Source organism: Sminthopsis crassicaudata, chromosome 5 (assembly GCF_048593235.1).
Source record: "Sminthopsis crassicaudata isolate SCR6 chromosome 5, ASM4859323v1, whole genome shotgun sequence".
NCBI classification, from domain to species: domain Eukaryota; kingdom Metazoa; phylum Chordata; class Mammalia; order Dasyuromorphia; family Dasyuridae; genus Sminthopsis; species Sminthopsis crassicaudata.
The window spans coordinates 230,312,623-230,325,817 of NC_133621.1; positions in this window are offsets into that span (position 1 = coordinate 230,312,623).

A 13,195-nucleotide genomic window follows, 5' to 3' on the forward strand; every position below is an offset into this window, starting at 1 on the left:
TAAAGGTCTAGAAAAAAAAGATAAAATTATTTCGGAAAAAGAGGTCAAGAATCTCAAGAGATAATGAAAAGAAATGGATACAAAGGAAACTTAGCTGTTTTAGATCTCAAACTATACAACAAAGTAGTAAATTATCAAAAACAATTTGATTTCTGATTTAAAAACATTCAGTGGATTAGATATGGTCTATGACAAATGTATTTAATACCTTAAATACCTTAATAGTGTAATGCCAGAGAAACTGAGGCAAGATAGAGAGTTATTAATATTTTATTTGAAAGGGAAAGATTTACTGGGACCAAATGGATCCATGCTTTGGTCCCAGGACTGAATGAGACTATCCAAGAATCCAGCAAGGAATGTCGGATACAAGAATCTTTTATAGGGTAACAAGAATGATGACATAATGGGGGAGGTACTTGAGATGAGCATGACCTAATGGGAGGAGGCACCTAGGATGACATAATGAAGGGAGGTACCCGGAGAGGCTCCTGATATTCTAATGATGTCTAAAATGGTTAAAGACCTTTATTGCATCAGACATTAAGAGAGAATGGTTATACCCTGAGATCTTGGGGCAGAGTAACTGAAGTAAGACAATTAGGGAAACTGGGTCAAGACATTAAAAGGGAACTGTGCCCACAACAACATTAAATAAACACAAAAGATCTCAGCTACTGGGATAAGGAATTCGTTTTTGACAAAAAGTAATAGGAAAATTACACATGGAGAAATTAGAATTAAATCAGTTCTTATACATTATACCAAGATAAACTCTATCTGGGTACATGTCACATTATAGGTAAAAGCCACATCATAAATTAGATAAACATGGAAAAAATTACCTATGAGAAAAAAAAAAGTTCATGACTAAAGAAGAGATGAAAAGGATTATAGAAGATAAAATGGATTATTTTGATTATATAAAATTAAAAGTTTTTGCACAAATCCAATAAACCTGAAATTAAAATGGAAACAACTGGGACTAAAATTTTGCAATGAGTTTTGCTGATAAAGTTCTCATTTCCCAGCTATATAAAGCCCTGATTTCAAATTTATAATAACGAACCATTTGCCAGTTAATAAATGGTCTAAGGATTTAATCTCATTTCCATTGATAGAATTTAGTACTGAATTATTTGACCATGATAAGGACTTTGGTGATGAGAATTTTCTTTTTCAGTGGCTGCCTTGAAAGGAACTGTAGCATCTGCGGAAGTAGTAGCCAGGTCACATCTTCACAAGAATTAATTCCCTGAATGATGGCTGAGGCATCAGACCTCCTGCCTGTGCAGAGAAGAGGTTGAAGATGGAGAGGGAGGAAGGGACAGACAGGAAGTACTAGCTGTTCTGGAAGCCTGATAGCTCTTGATCCTTTGGAGTCAAGAGTTTTTGGCTGTCTTCTAGTTAAGTCTGAGGGGAGGTGATAGTCAAGGTGGTAGTTTGACCTGCCTGGCCCATACCACCTCTGATCTCTTCCTGAGGATGTTAGTTCTATAGGAAAATGCAGGGACAGGTTGTCATAAAAGTGTGAGGAAGATATCAACACCTAATAAGAGCTGATGCTCATTTAAAAGAGTCTACTGAATGACTGAGTTTAAAATTTCTTTGAATATATAAGAGAAGGAATTCATAATAAGAAATGGCAGATGTACCTTTGTTTAATGTCCAGAAGATTATCAGGTAGTAATTGAAAAAAAAAAAAAACAAAGAATTCACCAGTATAGTCATTAACTTGCCCTAGACAGGTCCAAATACAATAATTTAGCTGACATAAAAGTTAGTTAAATCTTTCCCTATTTAAGAAAAACAAAGGCAGTGAAGTCTTCCATTTAGTATGGATATGATAGGCTTTCTCTAGCCACTAGAATATTTAAATACTAGTTAATATTTTCTATAATATCCAATGTGGCATATGTTACTTAAGTGTTCTTTTTTTTTTTTTAATAGTATTTTGTTTTTCCAAATATATATATTTAAGTATCCTAAAAGAAAACTGCTTTGGTTGCTAAGCTAGGTCCTTAAGTGAAGTCTTTATCAATATGTTCTATCTATAGAAACCATAATAGGCTGGCCATTTTCAGCAAATAGTTTGGAAGCTAATTTCCAAACTTGGATTCTTTAATAGTTCATCCTTGTAGGTTTTCAGAATATGTGCATCACCCCATTTCATCCTCCCAATAATGTTATGAGGTAGGGACCCCATTCCTAGAACACTCTCCTTTCTCTGTTCTGACTGAGAGTCATGGTTCATAGGAGCTTACAATCTAATGGGGTGTAAATATATATAAAATGAGCTGTACCCAGGATAAATAAGGAATAATTAAATTTTTAAAAAGGGGGGGCATTGGAATTGAGGATTAAGGAGGACTTCTGTTAGGTTGGGTTTTAATTGGTACTTAAAGAAAGCTGGGAGGTCTCTAGTTAGGAACAGGTCTCTGATCCTTTTCCCCCAAATTTGTCAAAAAGATAGATAGTGGGTGGTCAGAGTCCAGAGGCTACTCAAAACTGCATATCTAGTTAAGGAATGTAGAACAATGAAATCTCTCTTCTGTGGCTCCTCATTTGTCTTCTATAAAAGCCCCAGCTGACTGCTTATCTGTCTCTTCCCTAGACTTTGTAAAAAGTCTCATTATTTGTACTTATTTTTCTTTTTATCTCTCCAGTATTTTTCCTTCCCCACTCCCCTGCCTGTTAGCCTGCTGACTGAAACCTAAAATTTCAACATATAAAATTCTCTCAACTTTTATAAATTAGTTAACAAAGTATTTTGTGACTACAAGAGAAACTCTTTGAATTCTCTTTTGTGGTTTTTGGTGAGGCATTTGTGTTTTGCCACAGTTCCCTTTTAATGTCTTGACCCAGTTTCCCTAATTGTCCAATTTAGTTACTCTGCCTCAGATTATAACCATTCCCTCTTAATGTTTAATGTGATAAAGGTCTTTTTTTTAAAGACATCATTAGAATATCAGGGGCCTCTCCAGTACCTCCCTCCATCAAGCCTTTCTCCATCATGTCATCCTCATCCTAGGTTCCTCCCCCATTAGGTCATCTCCATGCAGGTACCTCCCCCATTATGTCATCATCTTGTAACCCTATAAAAGAATCTTGTATTTGATATTCACTGCTGGATTCTTTGAGAGGATAGTCTCATTCAGCCCTGGAACCAAACCATGGCTCCATTTGGTCCCAGTATGTCTCTCCATTTAATAAACTATTAAATTGTTCTCTAATCTCTATCTTGCTCAGTTTCTTTGGCATTACAATTTGGAGTTAAGTGATTTGCCCAGGATCACACAGCTCACAAGGGTCAAGTATCTAAGATCAGACTTCCGGCCAAGATGGCGGAGTGGAGGCAGACAGCTGCTTGAGCTCCTCGTTTTCTCTCAGAACTTACTTCATGACAAGCCTCTGACTTAATGCTTGACCCAGAAAGAAATCCACAAATTATCACCAAGAGAAGACATCCTTGAAAGTCGCCAGAAAAGGTCTGTGTTTGCTCGGGGGAGGGTCAATCAGACTGGGCGCAGACTGAGGGCAGACAGCCAGAGCGAGACAGGCAGCTCACACAGCTCAGACCGGAGGGGGAGGGGTGTGATCTCTGCCGTTTCTGTGAAAGGGCTTTTGCCCCAGTGTGGATGCTCCGTCTTGGCAGCAAGCCAGGAGCGGTGGAGAGGATGTAAACACCGGAGGTGAAGATTAAAACCCCAGAAAGCCAGCGTCTCTCAGAGCCCGGCCACCCCCAACCCCCACCTGGACTGACTCAGTGCGTTCTCAGAGCCTCAGAGCGCAGACTCAGTACAGTCATTGCTGTTCTGTTAGTGGCTCTCTGCTGCCCTACCCCCAGTCTGTAGAGGAAGCCCATTATACCATCCAGCCCCATCCCCCGCAAAACAGACCAATTGTTTCTCTTGTCAGTTTGTTTTCTTTGATTCCTACTCTGACAAAATGAACAAAAAATTCAAAAGGGCTCTAACCATTGACAGCTTCTGTATGGAGAGGGAGCAGACTTCAAATGCTGAGGAGACTAGGAACAGACTGTCCCCAGATGTATCCCCTGGGAGGGATATAAGCTGCTCCTCAATACAAAAGAACCTCAAAGAGGAAATCAAAAAGGCTCTCACAAGAGAGCTGGAAGAGAAATGGGAAAAGGAAAGGGAAGCTTGGCAAGAGAGCCTGGAGAAGTCATCCCATGCATTCAAAGACAGAATGGATAAAGAAATCAAATCATTGAGAAACAAGATTAGTGAGCTGGAAAAGGTAAACAACTCCAAGGAAAACAGGATTAGTGAGCTGGAAAAGGTAAACAACTCCAAGGAAAACAGGATTAGTGAGCTGGAAAAAGAAATCAGCTCTCTAAAAAATAAAATGGATAAAATGGAAAAAAATTCCATAGAAGATAAAAACTCAATTGGACAATTACAAAGAGATATAAAAAAAGTGAGTGAAGAAAATACATCATTGAAAATTAGACTGGAACAAGTAGAAATGAATGACTCAAGGAGAAACCAAGAGGGAGTCAAGCAAAACCAGAGAAATGAAACAATTGAAAAGACTGTCAAGTACCTTACCAGAAAGACAACAGACCTGGAAAACAGATCCAGGAGAGACAATTTAAGAATAATCGGACTCCCTGAAAAATGGGAGGAAAAAAAGAGCTTGGACACCATTTTCGAGGAAATTATCAAAGAGAACTGCCCAGACGTTTTGGAAACAGAGGGTAAAATAGACATTGAAAAAATTCATCGATCACCTACTGAAAGGGACCCTAAAATCAAAACGCCAAGAAATATAGTGGCCAAGTTCAAGAACCATCAGACAAAGGAAAAGATATTGGAAGCTGCTAGAAAAAAAACAATTCAGATATGGAGGATCCACAATAAGGATAACCCAGGATCTAGCAGCGTCCACATTAAAAGAACGCAGGGCCTGGAACATGATATTCCGAAAGGCTAAGGAACTTGGTATGCAGCCAAGAATAACTTACCCAGCAAGAATGAGCATCGTTTTCCAGGGAAGAAGATGGACATTTAACGAAATAAATGAATTCCATCTATTTTTGATGAAAAAACCAGACCTACATAAAAGGTTTGATCTTCAAATACAGAACTCAAGAGATTTCTAAAAAGGTAAAAAGAAATCTTGAGAACTATACTTCTGTCAAAAAAATATGTAAAGAACATATGTACAATTTGTCTTAGAAACTAGAGGTGGAAAGGAGATTATATCATAAAAAAGTATAAAGTGGTGGTACTACATCTCATGAAGAGGCAAAGGTAACCTATTATATCTGAGAGAAAGAAAGGAGGGAGATGAACATAGCGTGTATCAATAGACATATTCGATTTATGGTGAAACTTCTTCCACTTCATTGAAAAGTGAAAGGGAAGGAGTAAGCTAAGGGGAAGGGAATACAGAAATTTCGAGGAAAAGGGGTAAAATAAGGGGAGGATGTTTAAGGTGGGGGAGGGATCCTAAAAAGGGAGGGCTGTGAAAAGCAAGTGGTGTTTACCAGTTGAATACTGGATAGGAGGGTAAAAGGGAAGGAAAGGGGAAAAGCATAAGCAGGGGTTAATAGGATGGCAAGCAATATAGAATTAGTCCTTCTAACCATAAATGTGAATGGGGCAAACTGCCTCATAAAGAGGAAGCAGTTAGCAGACTGGATTAAAAGTCAGAATCCTACTATATGTTGTTTACAGGAAACACACCTGAAACAGGATGAGACATTCAAACTAAAAGTAAAAGGGTGGAGCAGAATCTATTATGCTTCAGGCAAAACCAAAAAAGCAGGAGTAGCCATCCTCATCTCAGATCAAGCAAAAACAAAAATTGATCTAATTAAAAGAGATAAGGAAGGGCATTATATCCTGCTAAAGGGAAGCATCAATAGTGAAGCAGTATCAATATTAAACATGTATGCACCAAGTGGTGCAGCATCTAAATTCTTAAAAGAGAAATTAAGAGAGCTGCAAGAGGAAATAGATAGCAAAACTATAATAGCGGGAGATCTCAACCTTGCACTCTCAGAATTAGATAAATCAAACCACAAAATAAATAAGAAAGAAGTCAAAGAGGTAAATAGAATACTAGAAAAGTTTGATATGATAGATCTTTGGCGAAAGCTAAATGGAGACAGAAAGGAATATACTTTCTTCTCAGCAGTTCATGGAACCTATACAAAAATTGATCATATACTAGGGCATAAAAACCTCAAAATCAAATGCAGTAAGGCAGAAATAGTAAATGCATCCTTTTCAGACCATAATGCAATCAAAATAACATTTAATAAAAAGCCAGGGGAAAATAGACCAAAAAATAATTGGAAACTAAATAATCTTATACTAAAGAATGATTGGGTAAAACAGCAAATCATAGACATAATTAATAACTTCACCCAAGAAAATGACAATAATGAGACATCATACCAAAATGTGTGGGATACAGCCAAAGCAGTAATAAGGGGAAGTTTTATATCTCTACAGGCCTACTTGCATAAAATAGAGAAAGAGAGGGCCAACGAATTGGGCTTACAACTAAAATTGCTAGAAAAGGAACAAATTAAAAACCCCCAGACAAACACAAAACTTGAAATTCAAAAAATAAAAGGTGAGATTAATAAAATTGAAAGTAAAAAAACTATTGAATTAATTAATAAAACTAAGAGTTGGTTTTATGAAAAAACCAACAAAATAGACAAACCCTTAGTAAACCTGATTAAAAAAAGGAAAGAGAAAAAGCAAATTGATAGTCTTGAAAATGAAAAGGGTGAACTCACCACTAATGAAGAGGAAATTAGAACAATAGTTAGGAGCTACTTTGCTCAACTTTATGCCGATAAATTTGATAACTTAAGTGAAATGGAAGAATACCTTCAAAAATATAGCTTGCCCAGATTAACAGAGGAAGAAGTAAGTAGTCTAAATAGTCCCATCTCAGAAAAAGAAATAGACCAAGCTATTAACCAACTTCCTAAGAAAAAGTCCCCAGGACCAGATGGATTTACAGGTGAATTCTACCAAACATTTAAAGAACAACTAACTCCAATGCTATGTAAGCTATTTGAAAAAATAGGGATTGAAGGAGTCCTACCAAATTCCTTCTATGACACAGACATGGTACTGATACCTAAACCAGGTAGATCAAAAACTGAGAAAGAAAACTATAGACCAATTTCCTTAATGAATATTGATGCTAAAATCTTAAATAAGATATTAGCAAATAAACTTCAGAAAATCATCCCCAGGATAATACACTATGACCAAGTGGGATTTATACCAGGAATGCAGGGCTGGTTTAATATTAGGAAAACTATTAGTATAATTGACCATATTAATAATCAAATTAATAAAAACCATATGATCATCTCAATAGATGCAGAAAAGGCATTTGATAAAATCCAACATCCATTCCTACTAAAAACGCTTGAGAGTATAGGAATAAATGGACTATTCCTTAAATAATAAGGAGCATATATTTAAAACCTTCAGTAAACATCATATGTAATGGTGATAAACTAGAACCTTTCCCTGTAAGATCAGGAGTGAAACAAGGTTGCCCACTATCACCATTACTATTCAATATAGTACTAGAAACTCTAGCCTTGGCAATAAGAGCCGAGAAAGAGATCCAAGGAATTAGAGTAGGAAATGAAGAAATCAAATTGTCACTTTTCGCAGATGACATGATGGTATACTTAGAGAACCCCAAAGACTCTGCTAAAAAGCTACTAGAAATAATTCAGAATTTTAGCAAAGTCGCAGGATACAAAATAAATCCACATAAATCCTCAGGATTTTTATACATTACCAACACAATCCAACAGCAAGAGATACAAAGAGAAATTCCATTCAAAATAACAGTCGATAGTATAAAATATTTGGGAATATATCTACCAAAGGAGAGTCAGGAATTATATGAGCAAAATTACAAAACACTTGCCACAAAAATAAAGTCAGATTTAAATAATTGGAAAGACATTCAGTGTTCTTGGATAGGCCGAGCGAATATAATAAAGATGACAATACTCCCCAAACTAATCTATTTATTTAGTGCTATACCAATCAGACTCCCAAGAAACTATTTTAATGACCTAGAAAAAATAACAACAAAATTCATATGGAAGAATAAAAGGTTGAGAATTGCAAGGGAACTAATGAAAAAAAAGTCAGAGGAAGGTGGTCTAAGTAAGTGTACCTGATTTAAAGCTATATTATAAAGCAGCAGTCACCAAAACCATTTGGTATTGGCTAAGAAATAGACTAGTTGATCAGTGGCATAGGTTAGGTTCACAGGGCAAGATAGTGAATAAAAATAGCAATCTAATCTTTGACAAACCCAAAGATCCCAAATTTTGGGATAAGAATTCATTATTTGACAAAAACTGCTGGGAAAACTGGAAATTAGTATGGCAGAAACTAGGCATGGACCCACATTTAACAGCACATACTAAGATTAGATCAAAATGGGTCCAAGATTTAGGCATAAAGAATGAAATCATAAATAAATTGGAGGAACATGGGATGGTTTACCTCTCAGACTTGTGGAGGAGGAAGGAGTTTGTGTCCAAGGGAGAACTAGAGACCATTATTGATCACAAAATAGAACATTTTGATTACACCAAATTAAAAAGTTTCTGCACAAACAAAACTAATGCAAACAAGATTAGAAGGGAAGTAACAAATTGGGAAAAAATTTTTACAGTTAAAGGTTCTGATAAAGGCCTCATCTCCAAAATATACAGAGAATTGACTTTAATTTATAAGAAATCAAGCCATTCTCCAATTGATAAATGGTCAAAGGATATGAACAGACAATTTTCAGATGATGAAATTAAAACTATTTCCACTCATATGAAAGAGTGTTCCAAATCACTATTGATCAGAGAAATGCAAATTAAGACAACTCTGAGGTATCATTACACACCTGTCAGATTGGCTAAGATGACAGGAACAAATAACGATGAATGTTGGAGGGGCTGTGGGAAAACTGGGACACTGATGCATTGTTGGTGGAGTTGTGAAAGAATCCAACCATTCTGGAGAGCAATCTGGAATTATGCCCAAAAAGTTATCAAAATGTGCATACCCTTTGACCCAGCCATACTACTACTGGGCTTATACCCCAAGGAACTACTAGAGAAGGGAAAGGGTCCTGTATGTGCCAAAATGTTTGTGGCAGCCCTTTTCATAGTGGCTAGAAGCTGGAAGATGAATGGATGTCCATCAATTGGAGAATGGTTGGGTAAACTATGGTATATGAATGTTATGGAATATTATTGTTCTATAAGAAATGTCCAACAGGAGAAATACAGAGAGGCTTGGAGAGACTTACATCAACTGATGCTGAGTGAAACGAGCAGAACCAGAAGATCATTATACACTTCAACAATGATACTGTACGAGGATGTATGCTGATGGAAGTGGATTTCTTCAACATAGAGAAGAGCTAATCCAATTCCAATTGATTAATGATGGACAGAACCAGCTACATCCAGAAAAGGAACACTGGGAAATGAATGTAAACTGTTATTTTTACCTTCTGAATCCAATTCTTCCTGTGCAACAAAAAATTCGGTTCTACACACATATATTGTATCTAGAATATACTGTAATATATTTAACATATATAAGACTGCTTGCCATCTGGGGGAGGGGGTTGGGGGAGGAAGGGAAAAAATCTGAATAGAAGTAAGTGCAAGGGATAATGTTGTAAAAAATTACCCATGCATATGTACTGTCAAAAAAATGTTATGATTATAAAATAAAATAAAAATTAAAAAAAAAAAAAAGTATCTAAGATCAGATTGGAACTCAGGTCCTCCAGGGCTCTAACCATTGTACCATCTAACTCCCCTCCTCTGAATTCTTTCAAAATAACTATGAACCATGACTCTCAGACATTGTCAGATCAGAGGAAGGAGAGTGTTCTAAGAATGGGGACTAGGCAGATAAAATGCCTGGACTTGAGTAGAACAACCATGAGGCTAGTGTCACTAAATCAAAGCATACATATTGGAGAATAAAATGTAAGAAAACTGGGGGCAGCTAGGTGGTGCAGTAGATTGAGCACCAGCCCTGAAGTCAGGAGGACCTGAGTTCAAATCTGGTCTCAGACATTTAACATTTCATATGGGTTAGTCACTTAACCCCAATTGCCTCAGGAAAAAAAAAAAAAAAAGTAAGAAAATTGGAAAGTTAGAAGGGGGCTAAATTATGAAGGGTTTTGAATGCCAAAGAGAACATTTTGTATTTTTTCTTAGAAGCTATGAGAAGCCACTGGAAGAGTTTATTGAGTAGGCAATGACATGATCAAACATTTAATTTAGGAAAATCACTTTAGTAGATGAATGGAGAAGAAATTATAATGAGGACAGAAGAGGCAGGCAGTCCCACCAGCAGGCCACAAACTTTTCTCAACCATTTGTCAAATGATGGAACACTCTCTTTGTTTCTAATTATTTGCTTACCACAAAAAGCTTCAATGGATATTTTTATATGTATTTATGTGGGTATTGACCACAAAAACAATCAGAGACTTTCAAAGTAAGAAAAACAAAAAGGGGCTTATTCTGATCTCAGGAGAAAAGGCATCTCCCATCTGACAAGGTGTTTATCAGCAAAAAGAATGCAAAGTAAAACTTCAAAACACAAGATTAAATAAATACCCTGAATGCAGAAGTCTTCCTGGCCTTCTCTCCCAATGTTTGGGGAAGTACAAGCTTATATTCTAATCACAGAAATCTAACATAGAAACAATAATAAATTGTTTTTAAAAGAGATACTCAAATGCTAATTAATAAGAGGTGGTGGGAAACAAGAGGGGACAAACACCAGTAACTTTTATCTATAGCTCTATTATTATAAAGTCTCAAGTCACAATTAAGATATAGTTTAAAGGGGCAGCTAGGTGGCACAGTGGACAGAGCACCAGCCCTGAATTCAGGAGGACCCGAGTTCAAATGTGGTCTGAGACACTTAACACTTCCTAGCTGTGTGACCCTGGGCAAGTCACTTAACCCCAGCCTCAGAATAAAAATTAAAAAAAAAAGATATAGTTTAAAGCTATAATGCCATGAGAGTGTCTTCACTTAGTTAATTCCACACAGTATTGAACATTTGTTGTTTGTTTCCATCTGACTTCTTTAGGGTCCATGCACAATTATGGGATTACTGGGTCAAAGACTTACAAAGTCTTAAATTGAATCATTTTTCTTGCATAATCTCAATTTAAAATTGAGAACACAAACCAAGCCACTGGTCTATTAACTATATCTTCTCTATTGTGGAAGTGGAAGTGAAGAATTTAGGTGTGTAAAAAGATGTTAGAGGAAACACTACAAAAAGCTACAGATAAACTATGTTGCCTTTACTTAATCTCAGATGGCAGAAAATGTAAACCAAGACAAGTAAACAGTAGATCCAGAATTATCATATACATTAAGACATTAATATAGCTAATATAATAACCTCATTTAGTGTTCCAATGAATACGACACAACTCTGTACATTTATGTTCATGTAATAAACTACAAAAGGATCATTATTACCTTATTCTGTTATTTATAGAATATTTGTTACACAATTATTTAACACTGTTTCCTTTCTAAACTAAATTGCCAAGCATTCCAACTCTACTGAGGAGAACACAACTTTATTGGGCTGGCCATATTGTTTGAGTGCCAAAGGTACACTTGCCAAAAAGATTATTTAATGGAGAACTCACACAAAGCAAGCGCTCACAAGGTGGTCCAAAGAACTTTAGAATTGACTATATAACATGAGAGCCACTGGCACAGGATGGCCCAGCATGGTGTGCTTTCATCAGAGAAGGGGCTGTGTAATATGAGCAAAGCAGAATTAAATTAGCTGAGAAAAAACGTGAGATCTGCAAAGTTAGAGAAGTCATCCTAAATGAGACTATTTGTGTCTGACCTGTGGCGGAGCATCCTGACCTGATAGTGGTCTAATCAGTCATAGTCAGAGATACATTAACTGAAATCTAGTGATGTCCTTTTGGTCCTCTTTGAGAATGAAGGTTAACAACCATTAATTTTAAATTTGTTCAAATTCTATTTCTGATTTAATTTATATCATACCAATATATTTTCTCTTTATTCACAGGGCATAGGGGGAAGAGGGAGAAATCCACCACGAACATATGATGGAAAGAGCCCATTGTTGGTTTATAATTTCTTTGTGGAGGAATAAGATTGTGGAGAGGGATAAGGAAGTGTTTAGAGGCCAGCATTCTTTTGATTGATTTCTTACCTTCCAGTTTCTACCTCTACTTACAATGTGTCTGTCTAGTTGTAGTAGTCACTATCTCATTAGAGATTGTGCTCTTATCTCTTATCCTACTAAGACTTAAGGTATGAATTAGGCTCCTTCTGTCACTTCTCTTGAGAGTTTCCTCCATGGAATTGATTAGCATGTTTGGTATTTATTCTTCTTAATAAGCATTTCTAAAAAAATTTTTTTTTTACTCTAGGGGGTGGCTGTGTCTAGAGTAAAAAGGATTTTTTTTGGGGGGGCCACCCTGAAAGATTGAGCTTTAACAATACTTAGACATTTAGTCTTCAACACTTAGAAGCCCCACACAAGTATATAGGGAGAAAGGGCAACTTTGAATTTGTTGAATTCCCAGGTGTTTCCTTCTCATTAAGTTAAAACAAACTAATCTTATTTTTGCAATCTCCAGTTAGTTGCCAACAGGCAACCAATTTCTCTTCTTCTTTGCCTCTATCTCTCTCTCACTTCTTCCATCTATTTGTTCTTTCTGAAACCCAACCTCCCTCGATGCACAACCTTTCTGGCTACTCTTTCCAGTATTGGTTGCAACCTCCATTTATTCTTCTCTCCTCATTGCTGAAGATGAAAGGATTAGAATACTCCTTACTCCCCATTTCCACTTTCCGGTTCTCCCCTTTCCTCCATACTTACCACCCAATCTACAGACTCCCAGATCTTTCTCTTTTTCTTCAATGAGTGTTAGCTGGCTTACTAACTCTTGCCTTTATACTGGGAGGCTTCAGCATATATATCGAATCTCCCTCAAATATACAACCCTTCAGTCTTTTGGTCTACTCACCTCTTCTGAGCTAGTCCTTCACTCCCTCTTAGTCACACACAAGGAAGGTCAAAAATTTGATCTTGCAATCACTCACAAAGGTATCACCACCTGGTTTAAGAATTCT